The 25,016-nt window shown below is 41.2% G+C and overlaps 1 long non-coding RNA gene across 1 annotated transcript in view; it reads left to right on the top strand.

The window, feature by feature from the left end:
* The window catches only part of LOC142072143 (uncharacterized), a 111,922-nt gene that overhangs the window by 34,380 nt on the left and 52,526 nt on the right, over positions 1 to 25,016 (top strand). The window contains exon 2 of the long non-coding RNA XR_012668468.1: positions 22,208 to 22,263. This is a non-coding gene — a long non-coding RNA (uncharacterized LOC142072143). The remainder of the gene's footprint in view (positions 1 to 22,207; positions 22,264 to 25,016) is intronic.

Here is a 25,016-nt window from a genome sequence, read left to right on the forward strand (position 1 = left end):
CAATAAAAGTGTTTAATATCAACAGCAACAAATGACTCAGTTTGGTTTGACTGAATATTTTCCTGTGCCAGTATCACAGAAGTTGTGCCCTTGTGCCCTTGTGTCTTATTCAACAACAGATTCATAGGGATGAAAAAGGAAAGGATGTTTTTTGTGGTTAAGGTGGTAGATTAGAACTCAGAAATCATGGGTTCAGTTCCTCACACTTCTTGTATGACTTTGGACAACTCATTTAATTTCCTGGGCCTAGATCCTCAATGGGAGTTAGGTGCCTTTGGAGTTTGAGGTTCTGGTCCTTTGTTCTTTAATATCTGTTCTGTAAAATGGGGATAATACTTCCTTTCTGCCACTTTTTCTGTCTTGTTTACTTAGGGCTTGTCTAAATAGTGGGTTAATGCACACTATGGGGGTATGATTTCTAAAGCACACTAACATGCTGCTCATTAATTCTTCCATGTAGACCCTGCTAGTGTGCACTGAAAGTTCCGTAGAGTGCACTTTAAAACACTGTTGTTGTGACCCTTTAATGCACACCAGCAGGGTCTATATAGATCAGTTAACTGGCAGCTTGTTAGTGCACTTTAGAAATGTCACCTTCATAATGTGCATTACCCCAATATGTAGCAAGACCACTGATGTCAATTCCTCAGAGCAGGGACTGTTTTATACACTGTGTATGTACACCACCTACTACACTTTAAGGGTATGTCTACATGGCAACTAGACACCCATGGCTGGCCCGTGCCAGCTGACTTGGAGTCGCAGGGCTTGTTTCATTGCTGTGTAGACTTCTGGGCTCAGCCCAAGCCTGGAAGTCTACACAGCAATGAAACATCCCTACAGCCTGAACTGAAGTTGGTTGGCACGGGCCAGCCATGGGTGTCTAGTTGCTGTGAGGACATACCCTAAGTACTCCTGACTACAAATAGTAGCAGTAATAAAAATAACTGGTTCTGCTAAAATGAAAACCAATCTGAACCTCTACCTAATATGATTTGAAAATGTTTTAATAATTTTTATTTAATTAATTTCCTTTTCACTTGTACCCACTTATAGCTTGTTGTTTCTGGCCAGGATGGGAAGCAAAATTGCCAAAATAGCATAGGAAAGGCCATCCTCATGATATTTTGAAACCATCCAGAAGTACCAGAAATCTCAAATATCTGGCCTCACATGATTTCCACCTCAGTTGTGCAGAATTGTAGATATGAAATTAAGCATTAACGCTTATGGGTGCTTACCCAGTCCAAACCTCTTGAGGGTCATCCATCAAGATAAATTAACCAGATCACCAATGCCTTTTTTTTTAAAAAAAAAGGATTTTATTCTGATGATAATTGTTTATGTGGCACTAAACCATAGGGAAGACTTGAAAGCAGCAGAGAGCTCATGCTAATCACCTCTCTGGATTCTGTATACTGCACTGTTTAATCCAGCAAAACCTTTAACTCGTATCCTCCCCCTTCTTTCCCATATTAGCAGCTGCACACTGAAAGTGTTTTAGTCAGGGGAGTTAGGCTGGAGGATCTCCTCTGTGCAGCTGCAGATATAAGGTGGGTTTTAGTGGCTGGACTACAAAGCTGGGGGTGGGGGAAGCTGTTTAAAAAAATATCACCTGGCTTCTTGCCAGGTGAGAACTTTCCTCCTTTTGTTGTAAGGTTCAAGGTTCTTTTTCTTTTTGTTCTTCTGGGTTTAATAAAACCATTTGTACCCCTTACACTTCCTCTCCCCCGGATGGTCTACATGGCTGCTGATTGAGGTCAGCTGCAAGAGACATAATGTCTTGAGTACAGTATAACAGCCTTGATTCTGGTGTTAAGGTTACAGGACTCAGGAGGCTCGAGACATTATTGTTCTTGTGGCTGACTGACCTCAGCCGTGAGAGCCCACCTAGTGAAGGCATTAGAGAAATTCCTTGCCCGTGCTTTGTGAGCAGAAGCAGTTTTGCTTTTAGGAGGGAGGATCTACCTTGGTAGCCAGGATGTTGCTGTTAAACATGAGAAGCCTAACTGACCTTCAGTGTTTATCAGGGGTTTTACAAATGTTGGCCCCATAGTCATGTGGAGGCTTGAAGGTGCAATGGATCTTCTGTGACCAAGCAGCCATGCTCTGGAATTATTACTGTCTGGGGCCCATCGGTAGGTGAAGTGGACCAGAAACGTTAGAGAAACTTAAACAGCTGATTTTCCCCCCAAAGCAATCAGTTTGGCTTTGAATACAGTTATTGAGTCCTAGCCTGTTGTTGATACTGCTCTTGCATTTCCCTTTATTTTTGCTCTCAAAATGGGGACATTTTGCAAATCTAATTAACCATTCACAAATCCTTTGTGCGCTATTATTGATTGAGAGCCAGATTGGGGAACAAAAGTCCTATCCTCCCTTGTGTGGCTTCATTGGACATGATCCCAAATGCACAGCAATAAGTGGGACCTGACCTGCACTCTCACTGCTCTCCTTCCCACACACTTTGGCAACAACCTGAAGCAGTTGGGCTGGACAGGACTTGGTAGATGCAGTGATGGACGAGAACGCCACCTCAGCCAAGGCAGAGGACTTAGGGCGCTAATATTCAATCTTACACAGCTTGACATCATCAAACTGAGTTGAGAAAAGCCACTACATCATGTAAAGACGTTGATATTGTGTTGTGACGTTTTCTGCATGTCATTGTGGTTGTTAAAAGAAAAGGAGTGCCACAAATACTCCTTTTCTTTTTGCGAATACAGACTAACACGTCTGCTACTCTGAAACCTGTCATTGTGGTTGTTGGAGATTGTACCAGCTTCTGCTGGTGAGAGAGACAAGCTTCTGATTCGGCAATACGTATCTTCCTAAACTCGAAAGCTTGTCTCTCTCACTGTCACAGTATAGCTGGTCTCTGTGGATAGACTGAAGCCAGTGCCCCTGGACTGGAGCCGGTGAACCTAAAGAGAGCTGGGCTATACCTGGGTCTTCTAGGAGACAGCTAGAGGGAGGACAGACTGAGACTGGCTGAGCCCTAGGGAGCAACACTACACAGGAGTGGAGCTAACTTCTGTGGTGGGTCCCTGGAGCAAGGGGGCCAGGGGCTTAAGGAAGTAACCCTCTGGCTGCAGCCCCAAGAGGGGAGCAGAGCTGATGGAGGTGGGGAAGCTGCCAGCAGCTGGAGTGCAAACAATGGGAGGGGTGGCCCTGAAACCTGGGGACCAGGTATTGAGTTAAGACTGTGTTTCTGTGTTCTGTTTGTTTCTTAACCTTTGTTACAAAGTAATAAACCACCTTGACTAAGCTTGGGCAGAGCAGTGCATGCCCGGAGCTGGGGAGCAGCAGTGGCCCCCAGTGATGCTCACCAACAGAAGCTGGTCTAAAAAAAGATATTACCTCATCCACCTTGTGTCTCTAATATCCTGGGACTAACACAGCTACAACAACACCGCATACCGTTATGTTGTTGGAACACATCATCACATTATTTAGTCAACACAGTGGCATGAACATTCCAACACAGGATCACAACTTTAAGCCATGATTATTTTGTGTGTCTGTGTTCAATACCCTTTTTCCTGTCTGGCTTCTCCCACATTTATGGGGTGTAGGGTTGTTGTTTTTTTTTCCACTCTCACCACACTCCTGGCTATTAGAAGGGAAGGTAGAGCTTTCCCTCTTTCCACCCTCCAGCCCTCTGCAATTCCAGGGTGAGAGAGGAATTCTCTCTTTGCCTTCCCTGCATCCTTCTGACAGCTTGAAAGCAGAGAGAGGGGTTCCCATTTCTCAGTATACTGTCATTGTTCCCTGTGCAGCCTCTCATGTTTTGAGCAGCATGTGAATGCTCTTGTGATTTGTGCAATGCCTGATGCCAGCTGAAAAGGAGAGGCACTCCAACCAAAGCAGCAGCCTCTGAGACCTGCATGAGGTACCCCAAAGAACTGTGTGTGTCAATTTACCATATTGAACGGCAACCAGCAAATCATCACAATTCTTTTTCTGGATGATGCATATTCTGGTTAACAGGGTTGTAATATGATCACATATGAGAGATGAAACTAGCGATGCCAGAGTTGTTAACTCATGCATCTCACAGGACCCTTGTATGGATTTTATGTTGCTTGTTGCTAATGATTACTCTCTCAGATCTTTCTTGTATGCAGCAGCTGCTTCCTTTTGTGCCTGTAAGTGCAGGAAGATGTGTGTATTGCCAAATCAAAAGTATCCACATTATTGAAAAGCACCTTTCAGTTTACATGTAATTAGAGGACTAGCCTAGTCCCCTTGTTAACATTCTTCATTGTTAGGATAGTAAAGTCATGAAATGTTTTCAAGTAGGAACTGCAGATTTAAATGTTTTATAAAGCCTATGATTTAACTGAAGTATTAACCTTGGTGTTGGACTAGTTCAGTGGTTTTCCCTCCTGGTTCCAGTAAGCCAGGAAATCCAACACATGATAAATATACATTCCTCTGAGGTCATTATTGCTCAGATGCTGATCTGGCTGCTGCTTGGCTGATGACTCCAGATATATCAAATCTTGATATTTAAAAAGCAATGCTGCTGATTTAAAAGAGATCCTTTTGACATAGTTTTTAGGATTCAGGGTCCTTGGAAATTCAGACTATTAAATAGTATATCCTAGATCAGCTTCATCTGGTGGTTTGTACTGTATACTGTGGGGGACCAAGAATTGCATTTAGTGGTGTGCAATGTTTTGGTCCAAATTTGGCACTTTTTCCTTAAAAATCATTACAAGGAATATTGGCACCAATTTGAATTTCTTCCTGAGTATGTGTGGAATAACCATCAGAAACCCCTCAAGATTTTCAGCTGGGATTTTCAAAGGAACCGAAGGCACTTAACTCCAATAGGCTCCTTTGAAAATTCCAGCGTTCATCCTCATGATGATTCGAGTGCAAGCGTGTAGCATTTCTGTATCTGCCAACTCACACGTGTATGTCTGGTAAGAAAAGAGATAAAGTTACTGGACTTTTCTGCTGCCCCTGCTGGGTGTATCCTAAAGAGAACATGAGACTTCCAAAAGGATTTTGTTCTGAGCATCCTTCCTGCAGACATTCACTTTTCAGGAAAGGAATTGCCTGTAGCTGCCTTCTATATAGACCTCCACAAGACCTGAGTAAGTCAATATTATTTTATTAATGTGTGTATTTGTAATTGCTTTGGGGGGATACTATTCTCCCCGGAACACTTTGCCACTCAATAATCTATGCTCGCCTCTCATTAAATGTTGTCATATACTTTTAGTATTTACGGAAAGTACTGACATAATCATTCAGGGCCATTTTGTGCAGGGAGCTACAGATAAGAGGGATGCTGGGCTGTAAACAGAGGCAGAGAAGATAATTAAACTAAGAGAGGGAATATACTCACTCATTGTAACTGATGTTGTTGTAAGGTTCCCATTGGGTTTGTATCCTAATGCAAACCAATGGAGTTCTCATCTAGAGTCATTTAGTTGTTCTCTTTCCCTCTCATTCACCATGTGATTGTTGTCCTCCACCACTGTCCTTGAGTGACCTTCCTCTTCTTCTCTCTTGACCCCAAACCTTGATTCACACACATTCCCTTCACAAAGACTATTCCTGATTCGCACCACTAATCAGATCCCATAGACCCTACTACTATCTTTTTTTCCCTTCCTTCATTGACAGCATTTTCCTTCTGTAATTTAGGATGGGGGCTCAGCAGGTCTAAATCCTTCTCTCTTGTACCTCCAGAAGGGGACTAATAATTTGTGATGCATGTGCTGGAGTGCCCGTAGAGTGCTGAGCCTGCCTGCTAAGAAGCTCCAGAGCACCTATTTCCTACTCTGTGGCTCGTTGACTGAGGTAAACAGTGCACTCTGTGGCCCAATGTACCAACAATTTTGCGCTGAGTTGTCCAGTGGAGCCAAGAAGAAAGGCTACCAGACATGTTGGATTCCCATAAATGGATAGCTGTAGTAGCACAAAAATTGGAATATCAATATGCGCTTCTTTACAGAGCCCTAATATGTTTTGCATTTAAAGGAGTTTAGATAATGGACTCTTTGAACTTCATGCTGGGAGAGGAGCAGAAGATGTCTACATTGGGAGCAGCCATTTTATTTAATTGGGTTTCACAAAGCAGAGGGGAAAAACAGCTTCCCATTAAATTGTGGGCAAATCAATGGCTTAGAACCCAAAGAACCCTATGCTAAACTGAACTGTGGTTTGGTTTTGGTACCAAAATAGGTAAAAAGAGAACTACCTGCAAAGAGTGACTCCCTTACTACCAACTCCCATGCACATTGGGACCATAAGGAGATTAGCAAAATAGGTACTGATATTTGGTAGACAGTCCTAACTCTGTGTGGTAGGACTTCTTGGACATGGAGCCTTCATCATTTGCTTATATGGCTGTTTTTTCTTTTCTAAACAAGAGTGTGCTCTGTAAACAAACTGACAAAACTGGGGTTGGATTTGTGTGATTGTGTTTGTATATGTAGCGGTAGCCTAAATTGCATAGGGGGCCAAAGAGAGTAAAACAGGTTTACATAATCATCACAAGGGAGGATAACAGTCCAATATTACATCTATACTAGAATTAAACACACTTCTAGCAAGTACAAACAAATCATATCGTTCATATTTGTATTGTCTTCTGTGTCCCATGTTCCATGACTTTGATATTTAGCTCGTGAATGACAAGGTTTTTCAGGTCATGAGGTCTGTAGCAGAGCAATTTGTTTGGTCAGCAGGCCTGGTGATTTGGGCCTCTGACCTCAGTCTCTATTTCAGTTCATTATTTCTTTTGCTCTCTGGATGAGGTCCCTGCTAGACTGGCTTCTTAGCTTGTAATCCCTTGCCCTGCCATATTTAGGGCCAGGAGCTTTGGCTCAGGGGTGGGTATGGGGACTTAGGCCTTCCTGTTTTACAGGTCCCAACCCAGGGCCCTGAAAGTGTAATGTTGTGGGATGGCCTGGGTTCAGCCCCTGCTCACATTCCCCTGGGCCGCTTCCTACCACACTCTGTGTCTCAGTTTGGGACGTGGCCACAACTGAGTTACAGTCCTTAACTCAAACCCCACAGTCTAGGGCTGATGCCTGTAGTCGCTGGGTGCCCTTGCCCCAGATTCTACCTTTCCCTAGGGTAGTGTCATGGGGGGCAGGGCTCACAACGAGACTCCTTCAGTAAAAGTTTCTTCTGCTGCTGCTACAGAGTGGCCTTCCTCCAGAAAATGGCTTCTCTATTTTCTCTCCCCACCACCCTCCAGGACTTATACTGGTCCTTTTCCCAGGAACGTGCTGAGTAGTGCCCGAGGGACAGGGCCTTCCGGGCCTTGAACTTGTCCAGCCCTTACTTTGCCTTGACCTTAGGGTGGGGTCTATATATCACATCACAGGGCTGTCTCTCAGTTACACAAGTGTAATTTCATTGACTCCCTGATTAACACTGGTTTAAGTGAGAGGAGAAATAGGCTGCTTCTATTTAACGTGAGGAGTCATTTTGAAATAGGGCATTCTAAGAGCATGATGAAGAAGGAGACATGAAACTGGGAAGAGGAAAGAAGGATGGAGAGAAAAGAGAGGGCACAAAGGAAGAGGTGAGAGGAGGAAATTGTAAACAAAAATATCGTGCAATAGACAATGGAAAAAATGACAACTTTTTAAAAATTAAGGCTATTACAGCATCTTGGATTTGTGGTGAAATCACAGTCCACTTGTACCTTGTTCATGTAATTTATGATGTCATCATTAAACCCCTTGATGGCATTATATCCATGTAATTCACAGTTGCATGGCATTCTTTTCTATATACTGTACAATAACTCAATGTGTAGCTATTGGTTACAGAGACACACTCACACACAAATGTGTCTAGATATGTGTGTTCTGAGTCTGTAGTTTGCAAAGAAATGAAGCATTTTAGATGTGGTCAGTTGTGTGAGTAAAAGATAAAAACCCAGAGTTGGAAGAGACAGGAGCTGAGAATCAAACTTCCGTATGCTATTCGTTAAGTACCAGCTTTGTCCTGAAGCATTATCTAGCAGCAAGATGCATGATACAGAAAACATACTGTCCATAACTATTTTTAATGGTATAATTATGTAAGTATTGAAGGACAAAATACTTGTAGGGTTAGCCAGGAGTCATTCTTGATGGGAAATATGTGAGATCACACAGAGATTAAGGAGGAAATATATTCAATTCATCCAAATATTGCAATAATAGGATTAGAAAATAATAGGATTATAAACACTAAACCTTTGGGGATAATTTCTGCTGTTGAGGAGATCTGTAGCTGGATCTCTCGATTGTCTGCCGATCTCTGCATGCAAGCAGGATTGTAGGAATCATTTGGAATCCTTCCTGACTTTCAACATGGATCTCAGTGTGTCAGCATCCATTTGAGAGGATTTTCTGGAATGGTCATACAACTTAAACACATAGTTAGTGTTTATCCAACAGGTCACTACCATATCTGAGTGTGTGTGTTTTGTTGTTGCTGCCACACACAGAACGAATGAGTTAGAAAATAATTTGTAATTAAAGAGAATAGGTAAAAGCTATTACTAACATCTCTGTGCACAAAGACCAAGGACATTTTGATAAGAATGGCCATACTGGGTCAGACCAAAGGTCCATATAGCCCAGCATCCTGTCTTCTGACAGTGACCAATTGCAGGGACTTCAGAAGGAATGAACAGAACAGGTAATCAACGAGTGATCCATCCCCTGTTACCCATTCCCAGCTTCTGGAAAACAAAGGCTAGGGACACCATCCCTGCCCATCTTGGCTAATAGCCGTTGATGGACCTATCCTCCATGAAATTATCTAGTTCTTTTTTTGAACCTTATTATAGTATTGGCCTTCACAACATCCTCTGGGAAAGAGTTCCACAGGTTGACTGTGTATGGTGTGAAGAAATACATTCTTTTCTTTGCTTAAACCTGCTGCCTATTAATTTCATTAGGTGACCCCTTGTTCTTGTGTTATGAGAAGGAGTAAATAACACTTCCTTATTTACTTTCTTCAGACCAGTCATGATTTTTACAGATCTCTATCATATCCCGCTGTAGTCGTCTCTTTTCCAAGCTGACAATACAAACAAGTATTTCACGGTAATTATTAGCTATCCTTTATTAGCTAATCAGAGAATGGATGTGGTTCTCCACTACCTTGCACCTTGTGCAGTCATTGACATTTCATATTCATAGATTAGAGGGCCAAAGGGGACCATTGGAATCATCTAGTCTGAGTTTTTGTATAACACAGGCCATAGGACCTCCCTGAATTATTTCCTGTTTGAACAGTAACATATTTTTAGAAAAACATCCAATCTGGATTTTAAAATGGCCAGTGATGCAGAACCCACCATGCCCCTTAGTAACTTGTTGGCCAATGGTTAATTACTCTGACTGATAATAATGTGCATGCTATTTCATCTGAGTTTGTCTAGCTACAACTTCCAGACATTGTGCAAAGTGAGGGCAAAACTCTACTTTTCAAAAATGGTAGTGTGTTACATCCACTATGCACAAGGGTAAATAACTAGTTGCAAGGCAGTCGAGAATTGGGTCTAGTGTTTTTCAAAAAAGGCCAAAGATTATATCATTTCTGTCCAGGACCACTGTCACTAGTGAAAAGATTCCCTGTGCTGGCAGATTCCTAAACGGGGCACAAAAGAAGCATAGTGCGGGCTAGGATCTGATCCTTGGTATTGAATTTCAGTGTGCACCAATTTGCCATACTTAGACATTTACACCTCTTTTGGACCAATTTCACACAGAAGTGTAGCTTACACCATTTCAAATCTCTGTTGAATCTGCCCCATGGACTTCACTCACTTATTCCGGGCTGTATTTGAGAACTTCCACTTGAACTGGGATGCTGACATTATGTTATTATATGTGTGAAGATGTCCATCTATATCTTTAGTGGTGAGCAACTGACTTTACATCAGTCATTCCTCCTAACATGGAGAAAAAGTACATATGAACTGGCACTTATTTAAATTAGTGTCAGGACAGAAACTTTGACTTGTATTTGTACATGTTTCACACTAAAAATATCCCATTGGGGAATCAGTTGGCCAAAAGGCAGAAAAGTGCAGACACACCATATGGATTGTGGGAGAATTTTTTGGTGTTCAGTATATGTTTATCCCCTAAGATACTTCAGCTAAGCTGCTTATCTGAAACCTTCTCCCTGCATTTTTATGGTTCAGTTTGGTCTTTAATTATGACCTGATCCTACAGTCCTCTTATATGCAAAATTCTCAATGAATTCAGTGGGATGTAAGTTGAGTTTGGACTCTGGGATTTATTTGAGAGATGATAGGGCTCTCTAATAAATGGATTGCAATTTTTCTCAATATATTCAAGGGATTCCAGTGGTTGTAAAGCAGTACCTAGGTTAGTAAATGTATTGATTGTGATTTATTTGTTTTAGTGATATAGCTGCTGCAATGCATCTTTGCAGATAGGCTTTACTTAAAATTGTTTTCTGAAACATTTTTTCACTTCCTTTATTAGCTAATTCCTCATGGTGATCGTTAAAAGTTCCATAGTTTCTTTCAATAAGGACCTTGAAGAATAGTCATTTGGAATTCCACACTGAGAAAGTTCCACCCAGCAAGCAGAAAGAGCAAAGGTGCAAGGCAACATGATGTCCACATGTACACACTAACAGTTCCCCCATCTCCATTTTAATTTCTGCCTCTGCATGGTGCTAGTGTGGACCACAATAATGTTTTCCAAAACATATCTGGAGCTGTCAACGTTCCTTCCCCACTCTGAACTCTAGGGTACAGATGTGGGGACCTGCATGAAAAACCCCCTAAGCTTATTTTTACCAGCTTAGGTTAAAACTTCCCCAAGGTACAAACTAGTTTACCTTTTGTCCCTGGACTTTCTTGCTGCCACCACCAAGCGTCTAACAAATATAACAGGGAAAGAGCCCACTTGGAAACGCATTCCAGCTCTTTCCCCCAAAATCCCCCCAAGCCCTACACCCCCTTTCCTGGGGAAGGCTTGATAAAAATCCTCACCAATTTGAATAGGTGAACACAGACCCAAACCCTTGGATCTTAAGAACAATGAAAAAAGCAATCAGGTTCTTAAAAGAAGAATTTTAATGAAAGAAAAAGTAAAAGAATCACCTCTGTAAAATCAGGATGTTAAATACCTTACAGGGTAATCAGATTCAAAACATAGATAATCCCTCTAGGCTAAACCTTAAGTTACAAAAAGACACAAAAACAGGAATAGGGAAGAGTATAAAAATATTGCTCGGGCATGTAGGAATGTTATCAGGTGGGCCAAATCGCACCTGGAGCTGCAGCTAGCCAGAGATGTCAAGAGTAACAAGAAGGGTTTCTTCAGGTATGTTGGCAACAAGAAGAAAGCCAAGGAATGTGTGGGCCCCTTACTGAATGAGGGAGGCAAACTAGTGACAGAGGATGTGGAAAAAGCTAATGTACTCAATGCTTTTTTTGCCTCTGTTTTCACTAACAAGGTCAGCTCCCAGACTGCTACGCTGGGCATCACAAAATGGGGAAGAGATGGACAGCCCTCTGTGGAGATAGAGGTGGTTAGGGACTATTTAGAAAAGCTGGACGTGCACAAGTCCATGGGGCCGGACGAGTTGCATCTGAGAGTGCTGAAGGAACTGGCGGCTGTGATTGCAGAGCCATTGGCCATTATCTTTGAAAACTCGTGGCGAACCGGGGAAGTCCCGGATGACTGGAAAAAGGCTAATGTAGTGCCAATCTTTAAAAAAGGGAAGAAGGAGGATCCTGGGAACTACAGGCCAGTCAGCCTCACTTCAGTCCCTGGAAAAATCATGGAGCAGGTCCTCAAAGAATCAATCCTGAAGCACTTGCATGAGAGGAAAGTGATCAGGAACAGTCAGCATGGATTCACCAAGGGAAGGTCATGCCTGACTAATCTAATCGCCTTCTATGATGAGATTACTGTTTCTGTGGATGAAGGGAAAGCAGTGGATGTATTGTTTCTTGACTTTAGCAAAGCTTTTGACACGGTCTCCCACAGTATTCTTGTCAGCAGGTTAAGGAAGTATGGGCTGGATGAATGCACTACAAGGTGGGTAGAAAGCTGGCTAGATTGTCGGGCTCAACGGGTAGTGATCAATGGCTCCATGTCTAGTTGGCAGCCGGTATCAAGTGGAGTGCCCCAAGGGTCAGTCCTGGGGCCGGTTTTGTTCAATATCTTCATAAATGATCTGGAGGATGGTGTGGATTGCACTCTCAGCAAATTTGCGGATGATACTAAACTGGGAGGAGTGGTAGATACGCTGGAGGGGAGGGATAGGATACAGAAGGACCTAGACAAATTGGAGGATTGGGCCAAAAGAAATCTGATGAGGTTCAATAAGGATAAGTGCAGGGTCCTGCACTTAGGACGGAAGAACCCAATGCACAGCTACAGACTAGGGACCGAATGGCTAGGCAGCAGTTCTGCGGAAAAGGACCTAGGGGTGACAGTGGACGAGAAGCTGGATATGAGTCAGCAGTGTGCCCTTGTTGCCAAGAAGGCCAATGGCATTTTGGGATGTATAAGTAGGGGCATAGCGAGCAGATCGAGGGACGTGATCGTTCCCCTCTATTCGACATTGGTGAGGCCTCATCTGGAGTACTGTGTCCAGTTTTGGGCCCCACACTTCAAGAAGGATGTGGATAAATTGGAGAGAGTCCAGCGAAGGGCAACCAAAATGATTAGGGGTCTGGAACACATGAGTTATGAGGAGAGGCTGAGGGAGCTGGGATTGTTTAGCCTGCAGAAGAGAAGAATGAGGGGGGATTTGATAGCTGCTTTCAACTACCTGAAAGGGGGTTCCAAAGAGGATGGCTCTAGACTGTTCTCAATGGTAGCAGATGACAGAACGAGGAGTAATGGTCTCAAGCTGCAGTGGGGGAGGTTTAGATTGGATATTAGGAAAAACTTTTTCACTAAGAGGGTGGTGAAACACTGGAATGCGTTACCTAGGGAGGTGGTAGAATCTCCTTCCTTAGAGGTTTTTAAGGTCAGGCTTGACAAAGCCCTGGCTGGGATGATTTAACTGGGAATTGGTCCTGCTTCGAGCAGGGGGTTGGACTAGATGACCTTCTGGGGTCCCTTCCAACCCTTATATTCTATGATTCTATGATTCTATGAATATATGTTCCATTCAGCACAACTTATTTTATCAGCCATTTAAATAAAACAGAATCTAACGCATCTCTAACTAGATTGTTTACTGACTTTTTACAGGAGTTCTGACCTGCATTCCTGCTCTGGTCCCGGCAAAAGCAACACAGACAGAGAGAACCCTTTGTTTCCCCCAACCCCCCTCCAGCTTTGAAAGTATCTTGTCTCCTGATTGGTCATTTTGGTCAGGTGCCAGCAAGGTTGTCTTCGCTTCTTAACCCTTTACAGGTGAAAGGGTTTTTCCTCTGGCCAGGAGGGATTTAAAGGTGTTTACCCTTCCCTTTATATTTATGACAGGAGCCAGGCCCAAATGCAGAAAAGCAAAAGAAAAAGCTCACTGAATTTATGAAATTGTGCATTTTAGTGCAAGTGATGGAAACTTCAGAAAACACCAAGTGCTTATCTAAAAATATTGTATTGTTACACTCAAATCTTCATTACAAGTCACACCTTGTTGGGCAGAAACTGGTCCTATATGTGGTAACATGCAGACAAACATGTGGCAAGGTTGGGCCCAGCCTTGTACAGGTCTTGCAAGGGAGAGAAGGTGCATAGTGCCGCCGCACCACCAAGTGTGCAGGGCCCAGGAACAGCAAAGAATGTCAGGGCTTTGCAAACTTGGCACCCGCAGCACAAATAGCTTTTCCAAAGAGGACTTGCACATAGCAGACTGACCAGTGGGAGGCAGCACACAATATGCTGTACTAGAACTGTGTGGCAGAGAGGCTATGCTCCAGGAAGCAAGTGTGCCTACTTCATGTGCAGTGGTCTTGGAGCATCTGCTGAGGGGAGAGTCTCCTCAACAGTGCACACCCTGAAGGAACTGCAGCATCTCAGGAACAATGACTACAGTGCCAGTGGCTTTTGAAAACTGTACATTATTGCTCAGTATAACAATGGGTTGTCTACAGGTTGACATGGTTTTATGGTTTCATATTTTAAAAGAGGGTGCCAGTAAGATGAAAAAATACCAAAACTATAAAACTGGAGAGTTATCCATTCTGGTAATAGCTATACACTTGGATCTTATATCCACAGTTTGATTGTACATCAGTTTTGATGTGTCTGTTTCTTCAAAGGAAGGGTACTGATCTTGATGAATAGCTAAGAGGTAAGATCATTCTTAAAGTTGTGAGTGATTAATAATGATCCTGCATAGTTGTTGGGTTTTTTTCTCCAGGAATGGAAATAAAATATATCATTCACATTAAGGGCAGGAGTTTGGCAGAATGATTCATAATACATTGGAAAGCATAAGAAGCCAAAGTTAGGGACTTCCCAAAGGTGTCAAGTAAAGTTATTTATAATTTGTACATATAAATATTTAAAGAGTGTATGCATGTATGGATATTCCTTCTAAGAGATTGGTAGAAATTATTTATTTGTCCAAAATTAGAGGAAGCAAGAGCTGCTTTGCCTGGCAACCCACGTCACAGAGGATGAGTGAGTAAAGTTTAAATAAACCACTGCCCTTAAATTGGAGGATCCCAAGGGCCATACAAGTAAGGACTAGCATAATAAAAAGGTTGGTATGTACTAATTCCCAATACAATATAATCTTATTAAATTATTAACTGGTTAATGCACCAAAGCTAGAAAATGCAACTACAGCAATGCTGAAAATGCTTTAAAAATGTCAATTTCCAATGCTAAAAATAAAGGCTCTACATGGAGGAAAAAATGTTTTCATGTCAAGTCATGTTCCTTTTTTGTCCTCTTGACCGGCTGTCTGTTGTTGGGCTACAGATTATTTTCTTTATCCACAAGAGATGCTGAAAATTAGTATCCCCCATTTGTGTGATGCAGTGATTCACATCGTGATCCGCAGACTTCCCCTGCTGCCTAAGACAATAGAAATCAGGAATAGCACCTGAGCAAAGGATTTGCTCTCTGAGAATGACGTGCTGACTGCACTTCAGCACTCCTAATGGCAGATAGCTGATGTACCATTAACAATGGCAGATGACTCTCTGCATTTCTTCTCAGGTGGAGAAGATAAACAGTAGCAGTGATAAATGGAGACAGTAGTGATGGCCATGCTTAAGTGTCTTAGGGTGGGTTCCTCAAGAAGAAATGAACAGAAGACATATATCTTCCTAATTTTTAGCTATGGGTGACTTTAGGTAGGTACACTTATCTAAAGAAGAAAAGGAAAGGGCACTGGGCATGCATGTAAAGTCCAATGAATGGATAGTTTTCATACATTGTACTTTGGAGGGTATTTTATGCTAGCATAAATATCCAGTATTTTGTTAACTTTGTTAACATAGTAAATATTATGGAGGCACTGGTTTCAGCTCCATATTTAAAGCTGGATTGAATATTAGGTATATAAATATTTGTTAGGAACAGATTGATGGCCAGATTGTGGCATTTAGCCAATAGCACAGTGCAGAGCCACAAAGTCCCATGGGGCTCATGGAAATCCTGGGTACAAATAAAATTAGCCCTCCACTGACAAAGACCATGGGGAAAGACAGTAATGATACAAGTGCCAGCTCTCACTCAAAGTGAATTCCCCTTGTGGTGGAGGTATCCAGGTATATTTATCTGCTTAAACCAGCTTGAATGAATTTGGCCCATTGCATTACCTAGTGTCTTCATCTATATATGAGTATTCAACTCACCAATCAATCTGCCAAGTATTGACCATCTAGAACGGCACCATTAGTTGTCATTTTGAGAAGAAGGGTGTTAATATAGTAGGGACGAGCACAGACTGAGTGATTGGAAGTTATATAAAGGTGACTCACTATTTCTTACTCATCCCAAGAATTTTAAAAGTGGTGGAGATCTTTGTTACTGTATGCTTCTAACTGAGTATAAGGGATTCCAATAGTTCAAGCATCCAATACAAAGACAAAAGATAGATAAAGAAGATGGGTGTACAGGTGCAGAATAAAAAAGCAACCTTCCTTGTTTTTGTTCATTTCCAGAACTGTACTTTACCTTTTTTTAAAGTTCTGAAATTTTTACTTAACCTTATATAGTATATAAGGTTCTATATATTTTCAAAGCTCTATACTTCAGTGATCTGGTCAGAGACAGAAAATACAGGAACTAAAATACTTTAGGGAAAGGTTGTTCTTTGGTGTTTCATGCCTAATAAGAAGCAGAAATTTTGAGAAAGGATCTTGTTCTCTCAGAATACCTAATCACATTTCCCCCCATACTTAAGAGCTTCAGATAAGTTCCCCAATTCTAGATTTCCTAATGCACCCTGTCATCAAGGTGTCTATCCTTCTGATTTTCATTTGGTCTCTGCTTCTCCATACTATACATCAATGAGCACCATTGTTAGTGCTAAACAAATACGTATTATATCTAGGAATCAAATCTAGACACTAGACCTTCTGAAATTTACTCATCACTGTATTTCATACTCAACATAGTTCCTTTTCTACATTGTTGTTGCCAGTTAGAATGAAAGGAAGGTAAAGTTAAAACTCAGATTATGCAAGTATTGTTATAGTCTCCCATTGTGAAAGCTGAATCTAATGTGTATATTTTTAAAACATCCATTTTTAATAACATGGAATTTATCCCCTGGAGCTAGGAACAATTATTTTTTTCACTTCATTCCCTACCCACATAGATACACACAACCCCCCCACCCTTTTTTTTTTTTAATCTGTTCATTCTCCAGCAAGGTAACTAGGATGAGGAAACCATACTAAACAAATGGGAGGTTTAGAAAACAGGAATTTTGTGGAATTTATTAGATTTAGATTCACAATGTAAGTCATGGATTTTAAGTTCAAATGGTGTAGAGAACATTTATGAAATGGGTCACAAATTCTTCCAGAAAAAGTGGCAACACTGACTGACAATTAACTGCAAAATATTTTCAAGGCAAATGGGAGAGTGCAATATCTTAAGGGACAACATTTATTCCACTTCAAAAGGAGATAAAATAAATGTTTATATTGTAGGCTTCATTAACCATCTTTCTTTTCAAGACATTATTAAGGGAACCATGTTTACAAAGGGCGAAGCTGATGAGAAGCAGAAGAAAATTAAGAAATTCTAGGTGAGTCAGTATAAACAGTCAGCTGGATTCTTTCAAAAATTTACAGAGGGGTCAAATAAATAGATACAATGTTTAAAATTGGGCTTCATTTAATGAAAGTTCCTTGTTATAAGTACTAGACACCCAGAGATGACACAAAGCTCTTCAGACAAGAATTGAAATCTGAATAGTAGCTATGTATTTAGAACTTAGAATTGTAAACCAGCAGGGAATCAGAGCAGTATTTCATATGACTTACTTAGCATCCCAACGAGGGAAGCTTTTGTGACTGTGAGCTGATGTTAAATTGAAAAGAAAGGAATTTGAAATTTATTTCAAGTATTAATTATATATATAATTGTCATTCTTCTAGAAAGGAAACAAGCTTGAAGTAACATAATTCATCTGAAAGCAAACACACTGTGAAGTAGTATATCGCCATGGCTATTTACAGAGAAGCATCAAATAAGACCTAAGGAATTTTCTTTGTCATTTCACAAGTGCCCTATCCATCTTTATTTAACCTTTGACGCAGAATTTAAAATACAGAAAAAACGCCTTTTAAAAATGATAAATCCTTAATGGAAGATTGGGACACTCCTTGAGAAATACTTCACATGATCTGGCAAGAGTCAGCACCATTCATTTCTGCTTAATAGTCGGTAGGGAGAACAGTGCTAACATATCACTAGCATATCACAAAGACCCACTAAAAGGGAATGGGCTTTTTCTCACAGGTTCAAGTTTTACACGGTCTCGTACTGGAACAGAAGATTTCACCCATAATATTGCAAGGCAAGAAATAATCCATCCACCCCTCCCTCTTTGGACTCTCTAATGTTGTCCTTAAAAATAAGACAATCATCTGTATGCTACTCGTCATCGGGCAGGTCCTTGAAAGACAATTATTTTATATGTTCTTGCAGGTTCTTTATTGAAACAAAGGACACCACAGGTTTCAGGATAGATGACAGCCAAGATACATAAACTTTATTGTTATTATTGCCCATTTGATGAGACAGTGTCCCAAATGGCTGTCTATTGGCCATTCAAATGGAAAACAGAAGCCTGTTTATCATCTGGCTAATTATACTGGAATATGAAATAAGACTCCCAAGAGGGAAACTCCCTCCCATTTCTGTTTCTTACCCAAAACATAAGCTACTTATGAACTGAGCACTTTCCAATGCTCCGTTGTTTATCACAGAGAACCATATCTGACTGTCGACCTCTGGTTTCTGAATGGCTCTCTAATTGTCAGATGCGTAATCACAGTAGAAGAGGAAAGAAGTTTCCTGATATTTTCAAACTTCCTTTTATCTTTATTCCTCACCTCAGGAATGAGATAGTAACCAAAAGCAAGTGCTGTAGAAATATTTCTAAAAAGAAATCTGATGGAAGCAGAATTGCAGGACTGGATTGTTCAGGATATTGACAATAGGACATAGTTTCTTTCACCTCTAGGCTGCTGTTTCAATTCCAGTCTGGATCATACTGACTGAAAGCTGCTACAATCTCATTGCTGTGTAGTAGCCACTGTGAAATGAGTTTGATAGTCTCAGTCCACTCCTAAAGGACAAATATTGACATAAAACCTCCAGCACTACAATTGTTAGTCATTTCAGTATTGAGGCCAAGGATACTGTGCTGTGAAAAAAAAGGAGGACTTAGATCCCCAGAGATCTCCAGGGATGTCTGACTTGCAATTGTTACCATCACTAAATTTACATTGAAATTGAAAATATTAATTACAATAAAATAATAATAAATAATCTGGTCAAGATATTCATTTCTGGTTGATGCCATAATCTGAATTTTCCAAATTTTAGCATTGGTCAGATTTTTACCAAAAATCAAGGTTGTTCAGATTTGGCTTTAAGATGTGGGCCTGTTTATGACCCCTATGCCATCTGTGAATTGTTCCTGTGCAGCTCAACTTTATTTCTCTACATATTAATTTTAAGATGGAGGAGAGGAGAGGAGGATGCCTGCGTTCCAAACTCCTGTAGTTTGCTGCATTGCCAATGTGTTTTTTCATTTCTGTCCTTTGTCATTTTTCCATTAGTGTCTTCTCTTTGCCCATGTGGAAGAGCCATTCATTCATTTCTATAATCTTTTTTTTCTGTTTGTCTATTTATGGACAACAGAAAATGGAGGATTTCTAAATTCTGGCCACCAAAAAGGGCTAGAACCATTGTCCTCCTTTGTGAATATTGTAGTGCTCATTAAACACTATATTTCAAGTTCCAGCTAGCCTGCCTTACCATTACCAGAAAGGAAAAAGAACTTTTATATTTAGTGATAAACATATGACAAAAATGTACAACAGACCACTCCTAGCAGGAAACCTCGTGTCTTAATAGACCACCTCAAAGCATCACCATATTAATTAGAAAATCTACTCTGTTAGGCAGCCAGTTTTGAATGCTTCTTTAACACAGGTTTCACTGTGCCTAATTTGCTTGTAGTTAAGTTTTATGGAGTTTTACAAACTGTCACAGAATGACATGAGCTATTCTAGCTGAATTGCAATGCCAAACATAGATGAGATCATTGTACTGGTGAGCTAGGGAGGGGAATAGGTAAAAAGTTGTCCAGAGGCAGCCAATATTAAGGCAAGAGGTTGCCCACTAAAAAGGGTCTCTTGTACAGATTTCAATGTGTGTTCCAAAAAAAAATATATTATTATTATTGAGGTATTTAATATTTCTTGTTAAATCTAAATAACATGGATCATTAAACCTCATGCTAAAAATGGTCAATTTCTAGAACTCAGCTCTCATGTATTTGATGTCTGCAAATTACATCATAGACAAACAATCCTGCTAATTTACTAGACCTGTATTTTTAGTAGTGAATGAAATTGGGGCCTCTTTGTATTAGGTGGTTAGTAAAGGACTAGAACTGGGAATTGAACCCCGGTATCCTGAATTCCAGTCTAATGCCGTCACCCGTCTTCCTCTTCCACGGTCACTCTGCTAATAGTTGTGTGTATTTCTTGCACAATCAAAGAAACTGGGAATATTATATGGCTATTGCTCTTTTCTATGATAGCCCTTCTAAATTTGTATTTCTATCTGTATCTGTGGCTTGTTGTACATTTTCTACCCTTAAGATAAATAGGTTTTATCACCTAGGCCTTTAAATGATGGAATGTAAAAGTTCTCTACTCTCATGCCTCGTATGTCAACCAAAATGAAACGGTATGAAGGAGTTGCTTCTCTTCTCAAATGCAGCCTGCAGTGCTGCATCTTCCCCAGCTCCACCTGTCTTTCTCCCTTCTTTGAATCCATACAGGAACTGGTGCTCACGGTATTTCAGTTTTTATCAGGGATCCATCTCAGGCTATACATTGAACAGCCCCTGTGGGGCACTGAACGTTTCCGACTCCCACTGAAGTCAGGGAAAGGTGAGGGCACTCAACACTTTCTGGGCCAAAAGGAAACTATTCATAACAAATCTGTGTCCAGAGAATAGTTTTCTCCCTCTGTCAACCAAAAATATTTAACAAGGAGTGTCTTATCATTTTGCCCTTGGGTTTTCCAGTAGCCACTGTCAAGCTGTCTGGAGTGACTCAAAGGTATGTGTTCCAACATCAGGGAAGACTGCTAAGAAGCAAGGCACCCCAAACTGGTTGTGAGTTCTGTACTTAGATTACAACAACCACGTATAAAGTGTGAATTCCTCAGAAATTACAACAGTCTTAACATGAAGTCACATACAGTCCCCTTGGGTACTCTGATCTATCTTCCCACCCAAAGGTAAGCTTTCTTTTGTGATAGGTGGTCCTTTACACCAAAAATTACAACAATATTTAGGTTATTCCCTGTCCCAAAGGATCAGTCACTTACCCCAGGTCAATTGCACCTTAGATTTCAGACCAAAGAAGATTGTAGCCAATCCTATAATAAATTATCTAAGTTTTTATTAATTAAGAAAAATAAATGAGCTATTTACAAGGTTAAACAGGTAAACATACACACATGAGTTAGTCTTAGTTCCAAAGATGGTTGAAGCTTCTATAAGAAGCAAACTCTATATGTCCTTCAGGGCTAATCCAGGCTAAGAACTGGGGATTCCTTGCTTATGCTTAGATATCTTTGCCCTCAAAAGTCCAAGCAGCATAGAGACCCAGTTTCTTCCTGTCAGATATTTTTATTTCCTTCCCCCAGAGTTCATGCTAATGGGATCAGTTCTAGAGGGTGTGTGGGGAGCAATCAACAAAGTCTTTTGTCCTCTGATGTTCCATAATGGTTTGTCTGGAGTCTGTGGCCTTCTTTAGATGGGCAGAAGATAACACCTCTTGTGTCAAACCAGTATTTCACACTTGTTAATGCTTCTTTATGGATTGTGGAGGTTTACAGTTTTAGAGCAAACACTTTAATATTACCTTTCAGAGTAGCAGCCATGTTTGTCTGTATTTGCAAAAAGAAAAGGAGTACTTGTGGCACCTTAGAGATGAACAAATTTATTTGAGCATAAGCTTTCGTGAGCTACAGCTCACTTCATTGGATGCACTGAATTTTTTCCATTGAATGCATCCGATGAAGTGAGCTGTAGCTCACAAAAGGTGCCACAAGTACTCTTTTTCTTTTTAATATTACCTTATAACTAGGGCCCTTCATTTTCGGGTTTTGTTGTATTTAATTTTTCAGTGTTTATTACTACTACAACAATAATACCGGGTGAAAATTGATGGAAAAAACTATTACTAATTTTTCTGAGTAAATATCTGGGTTTATTTTGGGACTGAAGGACAAAGGGAAAATATTCAGTAGATTAGTGCTTTGATTAATGGAATTCAATGTGGTTTGCTGCAGAACTAAAACAGAACTCAAAACACAATGCCACCTCTGAGTTCAGGAAAACTCTGTATCTCTAATCCCCAATAAAACTTTTCATCTGAATAAACAATTTACTGTCGTAGACTTAGAACTATTAGCCTATAAATATTTGCATTTAATATTTGGGCCACACCATTTGCAGTGCATACACTCAACGTCATCCTTTTCGCCTTTTTTCTCCTGTTTCTCCTGGCCAGGCCTCTGCATAGGAGCCGGAGAGAGGACATGCTGCTGCTTCTGGGAGCTGCTTGAGGTAAGCGCTGCCCAGAGCCTGCACCTCTGACCCAGCGCCCAGCCCTTATCCCCCTCCCACCCTCCCAAATCCTCGGTCCCATCCTGGAGCACCCTTCTGCACCACAAACCCCTCATCTCCAGCCCCATCCCAGAGCCTGCGACCAACCCCCTGCCCCAGCCCTGATCCTCCACCTGCCCTCCAACCCCTCAGTTCCAGCCCAGAGCACCCTCCTGTCCCTCAAACCTCTCATCCCAGCCCCACCCCAGAGCCTGTACCCTCAGCCAGAGCCCTCACCCCCCACATGCCCCAACACTCTGCCCCAGTCCGGTGAAAATGAGCTAGTGAGGATGGGGAGAACAAGCAACAGAGGGATCGGGGATGGAGTGAGCAGGGGCGGGGCCTTGTGGAAGGGGCAGGGCAGGGTGGGGCCCTGGAGGGGAGGGGCAGGGGGCAGGGCAAGGGTGTTCAGTTTTGTGCAAGTAGAAAGTTAGCAACCTTACCGCTCGCGGACCAGGTCAGGGAGAGCCACATGGGCAACTGGCGGGAGCCTGGGTCCCTCCACCTGCCCTGGGTGGAGGAGCTGGGGAACAGGGACATGAGTGGGGGCTGCTTTTGGCGCCCCCCACCCCTCACGGAGGTCAGACTCCCCGATCCCATTACGGCTTCCAGCTTGTTTAGGGTGGGGCCTTGGGGGAAGAGGAGGGGCAAGGGAGGGATCTCCACTTTTGGAAAGGCTCTGAAGCCCTTGGTTGCCTCTATAATCTTTTGCATTACTGCAATTCTGAAGTGAGCACTCAAAAGCTTCTCACAAATTACTAGGCCCACCTAGTAATGTAATATGGCACATTCACAAATATCTTCCAAAGTTTTTAAATATGGGGCTTTTATTATGTGTACAGTATTGGTAAATGCCACAAGTACTCCTTTTCTTTTTGCGAATACAGACTAACACGGCTGTTCCTCTGAAACCTGTATAATCTTAGAAGTCGGAACCACACCACATTGTTCAAATGCAGATTTGTACTTCCCCATAATCGGGGAACTGGTTTTGACTGAAGGTTTTGTCCATTACTTTGTCCATTATTTACCTCCTATTCTGACAATGCTGTCCCTTCACAAAGCTAATGACAGTTTACCCAAAAATGTAAATGTCGTGGTCTAAAACCCTATCTGCACACATTCCTTGTTTTTAGGTTTTTAAAGGTTTCATGTAACTCTGGAGCTTATAAAAACCATCTCTGTCAGCTGCAGAAACATCTTTTCCGAGTAGCTGGAAAAAAATGAAATGGACAAATTAACTTCCTCCTGTTTTTCTTGTTGCATTCACTTACACTCCCTCCCTGATTTCTTCATTCTTCTCTAAACATTCATAATGTACAGTAACACCTGCTGGGGCAGTTACAGAAGTTTGAGCTTTCTGATAATATTTAAAGTGATATAGATCAGTGTCTCAACCCCTTTCACTGCTCACCCTTAAGTTATATCCTGTCTCTAAAAGATAACCACACTCCAGAGCAGTCTTCATGCCTAGTGTGGCAAGATCTAGAAACTTGGTCCTGTTTGCAGTTATGAACCTTAACAAACTGACAGGCCTGAGAATAGAATCATTGTCTCTCTAGTACAGATGGTCAACAGGCTTAAGTGAGATAGTGCTTTGAGCATGGGCCAGATCTACTTTAATTACTAAATAACCTAGCATTCCAGGTTTGCAATCTCTCTGCTCAGATTCTTACTGCTAGTATATAAAATGTAGTTAAATGTCTGCCAACTTAAAATGAAATACTTAAATAACCCTATTAGCTTTTTGAACCTTGCTCAGGAAAACCTGAACATTATTTATATGGATTTATAGAGACGTAGAAGCCTGAAGTAATGTTTCAGCACTAACAAATGTTGGTAGAAGTGATTTAAAAACAAGCTGATCATGCATTAGAACAACAAAGAGCCAAAGGATTAAGGCAGTCAGCGAAGATGAGAGTGTGGGCAAATCTGCAGGGGGAAAAAAGAGTTTGAGAGGAGCTCCTAAAGAAGTTAAACACACAGAAATGTTAAAAGATGTATCCTGGTGATTTTTTTTGAACCAACAGGTAGATTACAATATCAAGAATGTGTAATTGTTCTCAGCTTTAAATATATCTGATCTCTTCACTTAGGAAAAATAAAATGAAGGGGAAATAGTTTTCCGACCCCTATGGCTTTGACAGCATCATTTAGCACTGTTATCCATAGAAAAGCATTTAATGAGTTGAATTGGGAACATTTCTCAGAAAAAAATATACTACACACAGGTGGAAACCCACGTGGACCGGTTTAATTATCTCTACCGCAATGAACTGGTTGGTGTTTAAGTGTTCATAAAAAACTTGTGAGATATTTCCTTGTTATGTACTCACACTTTTTTTTTTCCAAGTTGAGCAATGCCAAGAAATGATAACTCAGAGTCTGGGAATTGTGCTGACAGTCAGTTGTCATTCATTATCCTTTATTCTGACAACGTCACGCGTTCAGCCATGGATTCATGAGTTTTTTCCTTTCTCTTTATTTTTAAAGGGATTGGGGGATGGGGGAGTATATCAGAGGATTCAAACCTGAATAGACTTTTGTTTTGCTCTTTCTTTTGCCTCCTGACTGTGTCAAATGCAGTGTCTCTCATGCAGTTTCACTCTTTAGAGAGCCTTGACTGGGCTGGCTAGTTAGTATTCAGAAACGAGCCAAAGAGGATAAAATTCTCTCTGGCTTGCTGAGACTGCAAATAAGCAATTAGACTAAAA

The sequence above is a fragment of the Caretta caretta genome, chromosome 5 (genome assembly GCF_965140235.1).
Source record: "Caretta caretta isolate rCarCar2 chromosome 5, rCarCar1.hap1, whole genome shotgun sequence".
NCBI classification, from domain to species: domain Eukaryota; kingdom Metazoa; phylum Chordata; order Testudines; family Cheloniidae; genus Caretta; species Caretta caretta.